Source organism: Carassius auratus, chromosome 39 (assembly GCF_003368295.1).
Source record: "Carassius auratus strain Wakin chromosome 39, ASM336829v1, whole genome shotgun sequence".
NCBI classification, from domain to species: domain Eukaryota; kingdom Metazoa; phylum Chordata; class Actinopteri; order Cypriniformes; family Cyprinidae; genus Carassius; species Carassius auratus.
The window spans coordinates 8,414,833-8,430,767 of NC_039281.1; the positions used below are offsets into that span (position 1 = coordinate 8,414,833).

Below are 15,935 nucleotides of genomic sequence, written 5' to 3' on the forward strand. Positions count from 1 at the left end.
CCAAACTACTGCATGTGCTTTTCATTGTGATAACAAAACCCGAAATGCTCCTTAAAACCTCTTGTATGAGTGGGAGGTATGACCAAAATCTTATATCAAGTTATGAGTCAGACTTTATACAGTAATGCTATATTTCACAATATAGTTATTTTTGCAAAAACGTTCAAGAAATATTAATATAATATAAATAATATAATACATGTCAATGTGGTGTAATACAAATTTGTGCACCTTCCAGTAAAAACGAAAAAAGAAAAGGTACAGTAGGTGTTGTTTTATTTGTGTAATAATTTTTCTCTTTTTAATGTGGACTTGAAAGATTGCAAACCAAAAGATCAGCTTGTTTATAACAGATGACTGATATACAGTATCTGGCCGTTAGCAAAAACAGCTTCATGTTATGTAAGACATCAGTTGAATTCTATATTAATGAGACGAGTCGTTATGTTGCTCGGAAACTAAACAACTAAACTCACATTCATTATGTTAATGACAAGTTCTACCTCATCTGGATTTGTTTGTGACATTTCTCACTGTGTTTTTGCATTATTCCACGATTCATCATTGCTCTCGTATATAATTTCAGTGCGAGTATTAACTGGTTGCTGCATTCACACTGCTCCCTCTTTGTTTTTCCCTCAGAAGAAAGACTTTTATGAAACATTAACTTACCACAAACACTTCTTATTCAGGAGATCTGATTCCAGGCTGATTTAAACTATTTATATTGGTTAGAGGTATAGATGCTGTTCCATTTAGTTTATTAATATTACCATTACATTAAATGTGATCATCCTCCTCATGCCAATTTCATTTCATAGCAATCAAGTTTGTAATACTTCTCAATGGCCATCTCAAGATTTGCTAAGAACTTCTCAATGCTGTAACTGAAAAATCACTTTATTTTCTATATAGAGCCACAGGTGTGTTGTGTCAATGTGAAAGTGTTGTGTTCCCCGTCTGTCATCACAGTTACGCTGCTCATGCCCTGCTGATGCTGTATGTGTGAAACAGACTTCAAATGAGATGATGCTGAAAAAAGAAATAAAACATCACAGACTGTTTCTGATTGGCTGATGAATCTTCACACTTTGGATGCTGCTAACTTTGCTTATGAAACCTTTTCACTCAAAATGTTCCTGTTGCAACACTTATTTGTCTTTTTGCTGTAATCTTCCGTGACTTTAACCAAAGCGCTCCACTATGAATGCAGAAAACGCGTCACTGTGGATTGAGACTTGAAGGTGAAGGACTTGGCGGTATTTCATTAAACTGATTTCCTGTTAACCTGACGGACTTTCTGTGGCATCTTCTATTTTTAAAAAATTTTTGTCATTGCTAATTATTCTATTTTAGCCTCATTGTCACTACTGAGGAGCAGGAAACCAGGACTTGACGCTAACTGCTACGGTTTCCTTCTTTTGTCCTTTGCAGACTTTTGTCCATTGGCTTTATCTTCAGATTGAGTTATCTTGTCTGAATCTGGTCATTGCACTTTTGGCTCTTAAACCAAAAGAAAAGCTTATTCTAATTGGGCCCAACTGGAAACAGTTCTTCTTCAGTTGTCAATTGAATGGCCTTTACCAGGCAGATTGGCAGCCAATTTCAATTCTGGTTTTGTAATTGACTCTAATGGTGGAGTCCTGAAATAGATGTGTTTTATAGTCAGAGTTTAATAATATTCCATGACATAGGCTGAGGATAAGCTTGAATTTCTGTTCCTGAAATAGAAAGTTAGAGTTCCAGGAGGCCCAGAACCAGCACTGGGGAAATCGATTAAAAGCCCTTTGTAAACTATATTTTAATGCAGTATTTATTTCCTCATAGAGCATCTATTGCAAAGGTGGATGTCCGCCTGGTGTTACGATACAATATCAGTGTAATCCTGTTCCATGAGGCATGTCATATGTTCATTTGCGTTTACTTACTGATGCATTTGCTGGGTGTTTATTTCCCACTGCGATTGTCTGCTAAATCAAAAATTTTTTTTTACCATCGTATTAGAGAAAAAAAACTGTAAGACTAGCTGTCAGCACTGTTTAAAATTCTGTTTTTCTTTTTTTATTTCCTTTATTATTGTGACAGATATATTAATTGTGTTACAAAAGATTTGTTTTAAAATCTTTAAAAAAATTCAATTCGTCAAAGAATCCTGAAAAAGGATTGCATTATCAATAACATAATAATAATAATAATGATAATGCATTGTATTTGATGGTGCACAACTCCATACATGCAAATTAAATATGGTAGAGGCTTAATGAGAACAGCTCATAAAAGAGCCCGTGTAAAGAGTTTTAAGACTAGATTAAAAAGTATGCAGACTGTCATTGTTGTGAATTTTCAGAGCGAGTTCATAGGCAAAGGACCGCAAAACTAAAAGTTCTTGCTCCCAGGGTGCTTAAGTTTATACGCAGCGATGCAAGATAAATCGAGAAAGAGGATCTGAGAGTGTGTGAAGGAGTGTAGATGTGGAGAAGGTCAGCTAAGAATGGAGGGGCGAGGTTGTGAAGTGCCTTAAATGTGAGAAGCAAAATTTAAAAATCAATGCGATACTTTACTTGTAGCCGGCGTAGACATGGAGAACTGGAGAAATGTGCTCAATAGATGAAGTCCTTGAACACGAGCTGCCGAGTTCTGAACTTACTGGAGTTTCGGGAGAAGTTTAGAAGCAAGGCCAGTAAGGAGAGCATTAAAATAATTGATACAGTACGTGAGGTGACCAGTGCATGAATAAGAACTGAAGTATTATTTGTTGTGAGATGATTAATATTACACAGGTGGAAATATGCAAATAAACTCAGCATTGTTGAACAGAAGAGACTTGGGTAACACCTTACAATAATGTGTCATTTGTTATCATTAGTTAATGAATGAACTCACATGAACCAACAATGAACAATACATTTGTTACAGTATTTATTGATAGTTTTCCATTGTTTGTTCATGGTATTTCACAGTGCATTAACTAGCACAGCTTTTGATTTTACTAATGCATTAGTAAATGTTGAAATTAACAGTGTTAGAAAGACTTCTATGAAAAACATTTTAAATAAATCAATCAAGGAATAATGCAGAAAAAAGTCCAGAAAAAAAAGCCTGTTTTATGAGCCTCATTTTAATTAATTCCTCCCCTGATCTGACAAGGTAATGTAAGTCTGAGATATAGAATAATTATGTAAAATTGCACACATATTCAATAAAATAAGTGCATCTGATAGAGCAGACCTTGTTGAGTGAATATGTTGACTATGTTTGTCGTACAAGTTGACTCTAGGGTGTTGGGAGTTGTGAATGTGGGCTTCAGTCTGTTCATGGGAGCATGGACTGTGTGGGTGGATTTGTTGTAATTTAACAGGGATTAACCTTTCTAGCATTGCCTACTGAAGAGAAATGTGCAAACCTCAGCCCAGCTGTTAGCACACACTGTGATAAGAGGATTTGGAGACATGTGGTGAAGTTCTTGCCCTAACAATGTAAGCCATTTTGAATTTAGATTCATTCCTTCATTTGATTTTGGGGCGAAGTGTGTTTTCAGCTAACGGTTGTCTTGATATTACTTCCTTTGATAGTTTCACGCTGTATAATGAATATGATGTGAATTGCAGTTTTAGCATGTGTTTATGTGAATCAAATCATTCATATTGTCTCATGCGTTACATAAATTAAAAGTGAAGTTAAATGATTTTTGAATGATTTTTGCAAAAGACTTCTCAAATTATTTTAAACAATTAGCTTGTTTTTTATTGTGTGGACATAAGAGATGGACATGACACATTGGCTTACATCAGTGCTGTTGGTACAATGATACTTTAACTGAGTTTGTTTCGCACTAATGCAATTGTGATGTCCGAAGGGGCCCGGTCTACCATTATATGTTATTAGTGTGATCTTATGGACTGTTGTCTTGGATTCATTTCAGAGAATTGCTCAATTGTAATCCATAGCCAGACTAATTGCCCCCATCATTTATGGTCTTAATGGCCTGTGTGACCTTATTGTTTCCTCTGTCTGAAAGGCTTGTTTGCTGGGGTAGAGATTATATGTGCCACATGTTAATATATTTATATTATCTGCACTTAAGTTCATGAAGCAAAAATGAGTGAAACGTCAGAAATGGAGATCTGAACACAGTCCGATGGTAATCATGCAGCCCAGTGTTACTGTCGCTCTTCATTAGTCATGCATTTCTCTGTCGAACTTCATGAGGAATCTTATTCATCTTATTCATGAATACATCTTACGGAAGTATTGTTAAATTGTGATAATTGAGAATCCAGCAGGCTGAATAGACTGAACCGGTTCTCTATAACTTTGTAAAGTACAGTATGATTTGGGACAGCAGACCCTGTTCTGGCTTGCGTTTTTGCCAGCAGCAGTACCATTACTTGAAAGTCAAGTCACCCGCAATACAGATTGTGTAAAAGCAGTTTTAGGCCCCAATCACACAGAATTAGGGGTGTAACAGTACGCAAAAATCACGTTTCGGTACGTACCTCGGTTTTAAAGTCACGGTTCGGTTCATTTTCAGTACAGTAAGGGAAAGAAATGCAAACATTAAACTGCAGGTTGTTTATTACTCTAAACTTTTTTTTAACAATTTGTTGGCACTTTTTTAAAATACTTTTTAATAAAATATATCTAAAATAAAAAAAGAATAGGAAATAAAATACAGCTGCAAAGTTATCCACTAAATAAAATACAATCAGTCTCAATTAAAATTAAAATCAGTCTCAAACCAATATCATATAATAAAATATAAAAACTATGTACAGTGCAGCATTACCAATCTCATCTTGTAGACATCAACAGTTTCAGTTTTTCGACCTGCTCAGATTTCGTTATTGCGTTGGACCGATCGGAATTAAGAGCAAAGGTCTGTTTAAATGCCGATGGGAGCTGCGTTTGAATTACAATCGTTTTTTCCTAGTTGTAGTGATGTTCACACTCACGTGATGCCTAATGTTCGTTTGGAAACACGAAAATGTATATGTTCCGCAATCAAAATATTGCATTCGGTACACACGTGCACCATACCGAAAGCCCTGTACCGAAACGGTCTGGTACAAATACACATACCGTTACACCCCTACACAGAATCACACATTTTTTTGCAGTGAGAGGCGTCTTTTTAAATTGCATTCTATTGGCAGTACGTTTTTTGCGTGTTGTTTATGAAACCTCGCGTTTTTGATATTTGTTTGCGCACTGTACTCAACAGGAACTGCTCGGTTCAAACAAGACTTACATAGGTCTAATACTTTTGACTCAACATCTTTTAAATGCTCTGCTTTACCATCTGCTTTGCTTGTGGAAGTTTCTGTTAGTTTAGTTCCTAGGGTCATATTAGCGTGATGATTCAATCGTCTACCACCGAGTAGAAACCTCAGCTCAGTGAATGAAAACATGATCCATGGGTCTTTAGGGAATATTAGAAGCAAAACACTGAATGAGATGTTTGTTTTGGTCTTTTGTTCATTTTCTTCGCAACTGATAATTGGCAGATATGCCAAGCTTCACCTTCACCGATGAATATTTGGGAATACCAGACATTCCCATTCATGAAGGTGCCACAGAGTTCTCTCGAGGCCGACTGATTCATCAGGTTCATCTGTATTCCGCTGTTGTGTTTGTCATTTGTAGCTATGTACAATCATGATGTAGAAAATTGTTATTATATGTCAGAAGCAAATAATGGCATTGCTGTGGTGTGGGCCAATGTCTTCATGTGGCTTCAGCCTCATCTGACCTCTCTTCTCTTCATCTCTCAGTCTGGTCCTGGTGGAGCTGGAGTTGTGTTTTCTTGAGGTTTAGTGTCCTACTTTAGCTCTCGTCTTTATTTATTTCCTGGATATCCGAGCACAAGCTTTGAGAATCATTACTCCCTTTCATATTTCCCATCCTTTTTCATCATCCCCTTAGCTAGAACACCATGTGGAGCATCCTGCTCCATTTGACTACAATCCACTAATGGTTTTGAATTGAATTTCAATGTGATATATAAAACTACTTAGTACAAAAATAATTTCTAAAGGTGTTTGTAGTATGCCTCTCATTTCTGGATGGTAGTGAGTGTCAGTTTTTTTCTAGCTTTATTACACTTATGCATCATGTTAAAAGTAACACAGAAACGGCGTCTGAGGTGTTTTTATTGTTAAATGCAGCTCAGATGTGGCATGAATGCATTTACACTTCAGTTAAAATTGTTTAAATAATACTATAAGATAAATCTTTCCGAAAATATATAGTTATATACCAAAATATATAATAAATGGTGACATACTAATACAAAAATGTATAGCCTGAATCCACTGTAAGTTGCTTTGGATGAAATTATCTGCTAAATGCATGAAAAAAAATTCATTTCGGTGCATCCCTAATAAAAAACATATGAGAAGGGTACTGCAGTTTTTCTCCATTCATGATGTTTCAGAGTTAGCTCGTACTCTCTGGGGCTTTGGTATCTCTTTGGACATATGCAACCTTTATCAAGATAAGAAGTGCTCAGCGTGGGCTGTGGAAATGAAACCTTCATGCTTGTCATATCAGTTTATGGAGGTGTGTTTCTCTTTGCTCTGGAGGATTGTGATCAGTCAGAGGACGGTCGGTGTGGTTTCTCTCTGCAGTGTGTGGAGGGTGAAGCTCCAGAGCTTACTTTCTGATTAGAATCATCTGTATTTATAAAGCTCCAGCGCTGACTCTCTCGTGCTGGATTGGGGGAAGATTGCTTCAAATTAGAATTAGCGATAAACATTTCACACGGGTATAAGAGAGTACGAGATAGCGCTATACAATAGTTATTATCAAAGCTTGATTGGATCTCAATCTGTTCTGTTATCAGAACATAGCTTGTAATATCAAATCATACCAAAATCTTTTAATGAAACAGATTATACTTTTTCATTGTTGCCTTTTTCTTCTTCTTCTGCTTTTGCATCTTTTTTCCTCCTTGTATTCTTGTCCTCTTTCATCTTGTTCTCCTTCATCATCAGCTTCATCGTTGAGATTTTTTTCTTCTCATTTTTATCTTGTTCCTTTTTCATCTTTTACTCCATCTTCATTATTGTTCCTCTTCTTGGTTTTCATTCTTTCTGTTCTTCAACATCCTCATCAACATCTGTTACTTTTGCGGTTAGTTATTAAAATGATAAATCTAAGTAACATCAGTGAAGTTAATAGCTAGGTTTCCAACCAAAGATTTTTGGCTTCACTTCCATCACTTGTTTCTGATGTGGTTCTTCAAAATGTGCATAAAACATAGCTACTGTAATATGTGTATATTTATTATATTACTATTATTATATTTTATTATGAGTGTTTCCTTAAAAACACATAATTATGTGAGTAATGATTTAATATTTGGTCCATAACCAGATGATTTTGCAGAAGTTGTCAGTTCTTAGTATACAGAAACAAAGTCTACAGCCCACGTTCACTTAAAACTTCAACACTATTCGTTTTCTGCCCTTTTCTTCCTTATTTCCTGCAATTAATAATCAGTGAAGTCTTGTGGTTGTATATTTTAGAAAAATAATATAATAAATAAATAAATAAACTCTCTTCTTGGTTGTTTTATTCTTATGTGCTTTAAAGCATTTTATCAGAAAGACTTTCTCTGTTCTTTATGTTGGGTTCTTTTCCAAAGTGTGATTACGAAGCTGAAAAACACAATCTCTTCCCAGTGTAATCTCACTATGAAGTCTTCATCTCTTCTGCTGTTTTGTTTTATCGTTTTCTATCCAGTTGATTTGTTATTTCTCTATAACTCCTTCATAACTCCGATCATACTCGGTCCTCTTGTCTAGCTAGCTGTGTCTCTCTGACATGTGGCGCTGTGAAAGAGTAAAGCTGATTAGGCCCAAACCAAAGATTCATTAGTTGTATTTAATGAAATAGAAATGAGTAGTGGGGATATTTGAATATATTAACCTTCACAGCTTCCCCGGAGGCCGGAGGGAAACTACTGTACAGAAGGGACGAGGATTTATTTTTCCTTAGCCACTGATATGATAGGTTGATTTGATTATTGTTGCATGGGATGTGTAGTCTTTTAACCCTGCCCACAGGACGCAGCTGGTTGCACAGCATGATGTGGGCAAATGAAGTGAGTTTTCATGAAATGCACTAGGGCATTGGGAATTATTGGTTTTAGCTGTCATTTTAACTTCTAGAGAGAAATACGAGCACATAGCTTTATACTTCTCTGTGTGATTGCTAGGCGATGCTATCCACAGGCTCAGCGTTCATCAGTATGCAGGTCAGGTGAAGTATAATCGCACTGCCTCTCTGTCTCTGAATCCTCTTCAGTACAGGAAGAAGAGAACGCGGTTAGTGGCGATGGGGGGAGAATTGCACGCTCAGGATTTTCCACATTACCTGGACCAATGCAGATGCTTGTCTGTCTGTTCAGGGAGTCTCACAGTCTTGCTGTCTCATCCTGTTCTTGCCGCACATTCACGTCAGTGTAATCCTGACCCACGAGCTCACCTTAACTCCCCGTGGATCATCAGACATCAGGAGCTCCTTACCTCTCCTCAGCCTCCTTCTCTTCATGGATGTTAAAAGGCTTTACACTTCCAGGTTAAGAGACTCATCTTAAGGAGGTAATAAACTCAAGAAGTGCCCGTAATAAAAAGTTTCAGACATCATTCAGAATAGTGTAAGGTAGCACTGTGAAAGCACTGAAGAAGAACTTCTTCCCTCCAAAATTATAAAAATGATATTTATGATATACTAGCTATAGTACCATGACTGGAGATGCCTGTGAACAGTGTGATTTTCAGTAGAATTAGCTCAAGAAGGGGTACATATTATTCTCGCGTATGGAATGCATTGATACATTGCAAAGCACAATCATCTGCTGTTTGTCTTCGTGGAAATTGTAAAATCATGCGGTAATGTGAGTAAAAGTGCGCAGACAACATATTTTTGGAGATTTGTCTCAAAATGACATTTAAAAATAATTCAAATGCATAGATATTATATTGCTTTACATTAGATGGGAAAAGGCTGAGACAATGGCACACAGCAAGAGCTGCTCAGGTAAGATTGGTATAGGTAACCTAAAATAGGTATCTTTTTAAGGCAGGAATTAAAAAAGGTTAAGTTAAAAAATAAAAGTGATAAGTTGATAATGGCTGTGCATGGACTTGTGCATTTTATGAATCACAATGTAACACATTTTCCAGGAAAAAAATACAATGCTTTTACTGTTTTACTGAAGAAAAAAGTCACCATCTTGGATGGATTGAGGGTGAGTAAATTACTAGTAAAAACTTACATTTTGGGGTGAACTATAGGCCTAGCTTTAAGACCGCAAAAGGTGAAGTCATAAAACACATTTGTGTGTCTAATACAGCAGCTGATGTGAAAACCGTTTTTCATGATACAGTATATATGCCACTTCAGATGTGGCTCACATGCTGCCTTTGTGGAGTAAAGACAGTAACTTACAGTGACTAGTCTGGCATAGTCTGAAGATTAGCTCAACGGTGCAGTGTGACTACTATCCATTTTTTTAGTAAGCAAATGTCAGATTTTCTGGTGGGAATACATTAACTTTTACTGGAGCCCACTGGAGCAGTTGTCTTTTGGCGATCTGCATACCATTGACCTTCATTTGGGGCTGATTTAGGGAAGTGAGTTGTGTGCAGTTTGAAATGAAGATGTGTAATTGAATGGTGTTTCTGCATGGTCGTGCTGCACGCTGTGGGCTCAGGTGTGTTTGACAGGTACATGTGAGCTCTGGGCACAGCCTCAGGGGTGAACCTGTGTGTGCAGTCACATGACCAAACACACATCCAATTCAACAGCCATTCTTGCCACATAAACCTCAACATCTGGTGAACTATCTACCTAGACGCCATTCCTGCTGCATTTGAAAATGCTCTTCCATTATTTGAATACTACTGGTATACTACTATTATTTTGTGTTTTAGAGTGTCTTATGCTGAACAAGCCTGCATTTATTAGATTTTATATAATATTTAACTATTTCATTTATTTTATATTGTATTATATTTAATGTTTAAAATTACATTCAGTAAGATTTTTATGTTTTTGAAATATTAAATATGGCAAAACAGTGATATTGTTGATTATTATTACAACTGAAGTGAACTGTTTTCTAGTTTAATTAATTTGAAAATGTCATTTATTTCTGTGATGCGCAGATGAATTTTCAGCATTGTTACTTCCCTTATGAAAGGAAAATATATTTACCAATATATTTCTTAAAATATATTGTGATATATTGTAATATATTATTTTCCCTTTTTATTTTCTAATATTTTATATATTTGAATACATTTAATAATATATTGATGATACATATATTATATAATATATTGCAAAATATACAAATGATTGCCGCTTTCAATATATTGCAATATATTGGAAAAAATAAATATATATAAGAATATATGCCTAATATATTACATGATATTTTCCAATATACTGCAATATATTTTTGTTTCATAAGGGTTCAGTGTTCAGTGTCACATGATCTTCAGAAATCATTGTAATATTCTCAGTTATTGTCAGTTATTATTGATGCTTAATTTTTTAATAATGATGTTTTTTAATGAAAAAATACAGAATAAAGAAAAAACGTATTAATATTACAATATGTACATTTTTTTATTAAGTTAATATTATCAATTTAAAGTGCCCTGCTGAATAACATTTAAAAAAAAAAAAAAAAATATATATATATATATATATATATATATATATATATATATATATATATATATAATTGTACTTTCCCAAAACTTTTAATGGTAGGTTATCAGGGTTTGCACACTAAGCATTATATTCTTCTATTGTAGAAATAGCTAACGGTATCACTGTTTTACTGTATCTTTAATTAGATTTAATTTAAAATCTTTCCCATGCCTACATTTTAAAATATTCAAATAGAAAACCATTATTTCACAATATGATTGTTTTTACTTAATCTATAAACGTATCATCGGTGAGCATAGGAGACTTCCAAACCTTTGACCAGTTGTGTATCTCTGTATTTGTTCATGACGCAAGCAATCTCTCTGTCTCTGTGTTTCTCTTTCCTCTTGTGAACATCCTGTTCTCCTGAGCGCGAGTGTGTGTTCAGGAGGGGAAACTGCTAATACTACGGTCCAGTCTGTGTGCTGTGAGTCTGATGGTGGATGGTTTCGCTCCAGACCCCCTGCAGACACCCGCTGGGTTTTAAAATCTAAAGATGACGAGTCTTCCAGCTGAGACGCTCAAGCTCTGCTATTAGACCGGCGTTGAGAAAAACAACAGCTCACACAGCAACCAGTGCGGTTCAGCACCCTGGAAAAGTGATTAAAACACTGCGCTATTGTTTTATCATGTTGTGGAAATGTATTGATGCATACAACGAAATCTTGTTGATCCAAAACTTCATATCACTGTAGTTTTGTAATACATAGGAGTAATGATCATTATTGCAAAATACTCTGTTTTGCCAGTCTAATTACCTATTAAATATGTTCTCATTGTAAGTGATTTCCACTTTGTGCAACGTTGCAGTATTGACCGTATTGAAATGTGCCATCTTGACACTGGACACTTGTCATGCTGTGTCTCATGAGAAGAAGGTGCATCATACAGTGGTGTGTTTTTGGTTTGTTTGTTTGAAGTTCAGCAGAGCACAGATGGTTATTCAGGGTCTAATGTCTAAACGCTTGTTAAGAAGCTGTACACCGTGCCAACAAAAAGCCGCAGTGCGTTGGGCTGTCATCAGACAGAGAAGTTGTGCTTGACCCGTAATGAGCGCTGAAACTTTTGGGAATGTAATTAACTGGAGCAGATTAGCAGTCTGACGTCAGTATTTCAGCCTCTATGGGCTCCTCTGTGCATCCACACATAGAGATCCATCTGTGCTGCTAGCCCAAGTTTGTGTTTATTTGTGTGTTCATGCAAGTTTTTAAAGCCGTCCCTCCACCCGCCGGAGCAGTCTTTCATGTGTGCTCCAGGGCCAGGTGTAGGAAACACACACTGTACGCCATTGATGAGAGCGCCCTTTGAGCTTCGCCAATAAAGGGACTGCTGTGCTGGACACGCTCTGCTAAAAGCACGTTTACATCAATGTTTACACGCCGTGCATGCCTCCAGCATCTTTAATTGATGTGTTCACATCTCGGCCGTGATTCACACTTCTATGAGGGAACTGTTTTCACCCTCAGAGGTCAAAGGCAAAGGAAAATCTAGCAACCACTGCATTAGAAACTGGCCATCTGATTCAACATAGTTTCATATGTGTGGGATATTTGGATTTAAGCTTACTTTTTTAGGTTTCTGCATATCTACTGTACTAATATATTGCACTACCAGAAGTAAATTGCCACAGTATCACCATTTTCCAGGAATATATAAACTCTAAACTCTAAACTAATCCTGAACTTGTGTGCAGAGATATGGTGCAGTTTAGCTTTGTAGTGTGCAAACCCGATTAGAAATTCATTTGTCACTTCATATAAACCACAGAATACCTGCGGAACAAATGCATACAGGATTTTGTTGTGGAATAGTAGCAGGATGTTAATACTGTATGATTTTGCTTTGGGATTGTAATGTTTTTTTTTCTGCATTGAAAAGTATTATAATGTATGGCAATGTTTTGTTTAAAGCTGAACTTTTAACTTGAGCGCTGCAATATAGTATCATGCATGAGTTGCTTCAAAAGACACAAGCCATGAGCTCAACGGTCAAATGTGTAAAGAAACAAATAATATAAATTTCTAATGGAATTAACGTAGTATATAACTTTATATTTGACTTATGTTATTGGTTTTGGTTTGTTTTGCATTTTGAGTTTCATGTTCCGTTTTATTTATCATGTTTTAAGTTTGGTTTTGAAAGGTTGTGATACCTTTGATTGTTTTGAGCAAGGCACAAGGGTTAGGGCCTTTTTGTGTCCTTCTCTTCTGTTTGTCCTTTCGTTTGTAACCTAAGGTATTGATTTTGTCAGGATGCTGCAGTATCAGAGCCTGATATCGTACCAAAGCCAAACTTCTGGTACTGATCCAGCTCTAATAGATGCAGAATAATTCCTCACACGATTGACGACCTTTCTGTGAGCTGGGTCAGTCAGGCACCTTTTTTTATTCATCCGGCCAACATTGCAGTCGATCCCACGCAGTCAGCGTGTATATTTGTTAATACGATAGATATTCGGCTAGGAATAGCCACACGTCCTATTCGTCGCACACCTCTGATCTACATTCCAGCGCTGCACCTTCCTGAGTGTCGCTTGTAGACCTTGTGACGAGTTATCATCGCCACTCTCAGGGGCATAAGTGGAATAGTGCTTGCTTAAAGCTAATTTTGGATCTGGTTCTCTGAGCTGTCCGCATTCAGTGCAACAATAGGGAGGCAAGGACCAACTGGCAATCGACCTTGAGAAATTACAGCCCTCCCTACTCATCATTATTTATTTCACAACATCTGCTGGCCAGCACGATGCTGCCCGGTGTGAATCTGTCCGCTTCAGTGCATCAAGAATGTAACCCTTGTACAATTATATTAGTGCATTGTTGGCTAAGCAGCACAATGTGACCTCTGTATGGACTGCAACTGAGTGCCTTCTTCCCCAGGGCAGCTGTTCAAGTACATACTCCCAAGACTCAGATGCGGTGCTGGAGAGCCAACACAGATATTTCTAGGGCTTTAGTTTTCAAAACCAAACAGTGTTGGGGAAAATGACTTTTAAAAAATAATGCATTACGATATTGCGATATCACCTAAAAAAAGTAATAAAAAATACTTTTTTTTTTTTTTTATGGAAAGTAATGTGTTATGTTACCTTTGCATTACTTACTTGTCATTAGGGTTGCTTGTTTGTTTTTAAAATACATGTTCAGTTTTTGGCAAATGTAAAAGCCCTTTCACGCCAACATTGAAATGAATAATCCTCAAGCTGAAGGAAATGTACAAACTCAAACAAACATTCAGGATTGCATGAAAAATATGATGCAAGAGAAGAAAGTTGAACACTTTCTTCTCAATAACCCCCAAAAAAAGTTGTTTATCTAGTCACTTTTGCTTATTATTATGGTTGATTTGGATCACTGAAGGTCATCAACAAACACAATAGTTATTTTTTGTGTTGACATGTAATTGTTGCAGGTTTGCTTCATATTCCATATTCCAAAGTATTCATTTTGAGGAATACTGAATCTGTTTTTTTGTGAGATGAGTAAATGCATGTTAGTCTAGATCTACAGTAGTGTCATGTTCACACAGTGCACACAATGCATCTGAACTCACTCCTGATCTCTCTCAACATGAGGACAGGAGAGCTGTCAGTCAATACATGAGAAAACACATAACTGGCTTTGCTTATCTGAAAAAGGAACTTGGAAACTTTCCCACAAATTAAAAAAAGTAATGCATTGCTTTACTTGTTACTTGAAAAAAGTAAACTGAAAATATGTAAAGATGGAAGTCTAAGGTCAGTGTGTAGCATTATTAAATTTTGACATTGAATCCCTTCAGTGCAGAATTCGGGTGCCTTAGTGGGATGTTATCCCATTTTTGCCTTGTCAGAGAGAAATAAAAAAAGCAGGAAAAGTCCAGATGAATTTGTCAGGTCAGTGACTTTGATGCTCTGCGACATACATTTTCCCCCCTCTCTTTCTCTCAGGGAGACAGACAGGGTCTGATCTCTCACTTAAGTTGTTTTTATAAGCTTTCAGAAGATTAATGGCTCGGCCTGTGCCCTGCAGACCAGCAGGAAGAGGCTCTTCCATTCCCTGGACTCTGCTGTTTGAATGGACTTGATGCAAGCATTTCTGCTTTTGAATAAATCATTTATGAGGCATTGCCTCAGCTGGTATTAATAACATCTGTTTTGTAAAAAGGAAGATGGCTGTGAAGGAACACCACATTAGAACATTGAAAGCAGCTGCAGTTGAGTGAAAGCAGGACTCGGAAACTTTGAGGATCTTTAACAGCTCTGTTTCCAGTAAGGAGCTACATGTGTTTCTCCTGCAAGCTTTAGCACTCGGCTGTAGAGCGGTCTCGAAAGGCTTCTGGCCTTCTGTAGCACTAGACTTCTCGCTCAGTTTAACGGAAGTTCAATGTCGTCTCAGACCTTTGGGAACTGAGAGCCTGAATTACTCGTTCCACACAGGAGGTGCTGTTTTGGAGGAGGCAGTTTAATAAATTGCCAGAAGGTTTTAGGAGGTTGTGATGCAAGTATCTAAACAAGCTTCCCCACTGTTCACTTAGTTTAACGAGAGAGAGTTCATGAAGACCAATTACTTACTAATCTGCTAATTTGTTGTTCTTATTTAAAGAAGTGGTGTATAGTTCTTCAGGCTTAACCTTTGATTAGGTGCTTGCTCAAGGTTCATGGCTCAATCCCTGGGATTTAAACCTAATTTATCTTAACCTCTTACAGGTTGTGTGTGTGTGTACATATACATACCATTTCATTCTCATTTGTAAAGATGGTTGTGAAATGATTAAACACAGATTCAATGAATTCTCTTAACAGATTACAACTTGCCAGTTAGAGAAATTGTTGCTATTTTTGTATGCGATATACAGAAAGCCAGAAACTCATCCTCTCAGGCAGAGAATAAACTTCACCTTGCTTTCATCATTCATAAGTTTGGTCCGGCATGCTGTCTCCATTCTTACCCTGGGATCTGTAGCGAAACTCTCACCTTGAGACTTTGGTTTACCTCCTCAGCACTTAAAAGACCTGAATGGCATGATTCCATAGTACAGGTTCTCTGAGACCTTTCTCAGTTCCTGCAGGCATCCCTCAGGCAGCATCCCAAAAGAGAGACTGGTCCTGCCGACTTTGCCTTTGATACGGTGAGCTTGAGAATATGCAGCTTCTCTCCAACCCCTGATGTGTACACAGCAGCATGCACAGACCACACTACACCGACTGTCATCGCCAATCAGTTTCATCACCA

General features: G+C 37.0%; 1 protein-coding gene across 4 annotated transcripts in view; it reads left to right on the forward strand.

Moving 5' to 3' along the window:
• The window catches only part of LOC113057865 (ecto-NOX disulfide-thiol exchanger 2-like), a 194,728-nt gene that overhangs the window by 71,926 nt on the left and 106,867 nt on the right, over window positions 1-15,935 (forward strand). Inside the window, exon 2 of one of the 4 annotated variants that reach the window (XM_026225419.1) lies at window positions 8,411-8,603. The exons of the other annotated variants lie outside the window; for them this stretch is intronic. The gene's annotated coding sequence lies outside the window, so the exon portion shown is untranslated. The remainder of the gene's footprint in view (window positions 1-8,410; window positions 8,604-15,935) is intronic. 4 annotated transcript variants of the gene reach the window in all.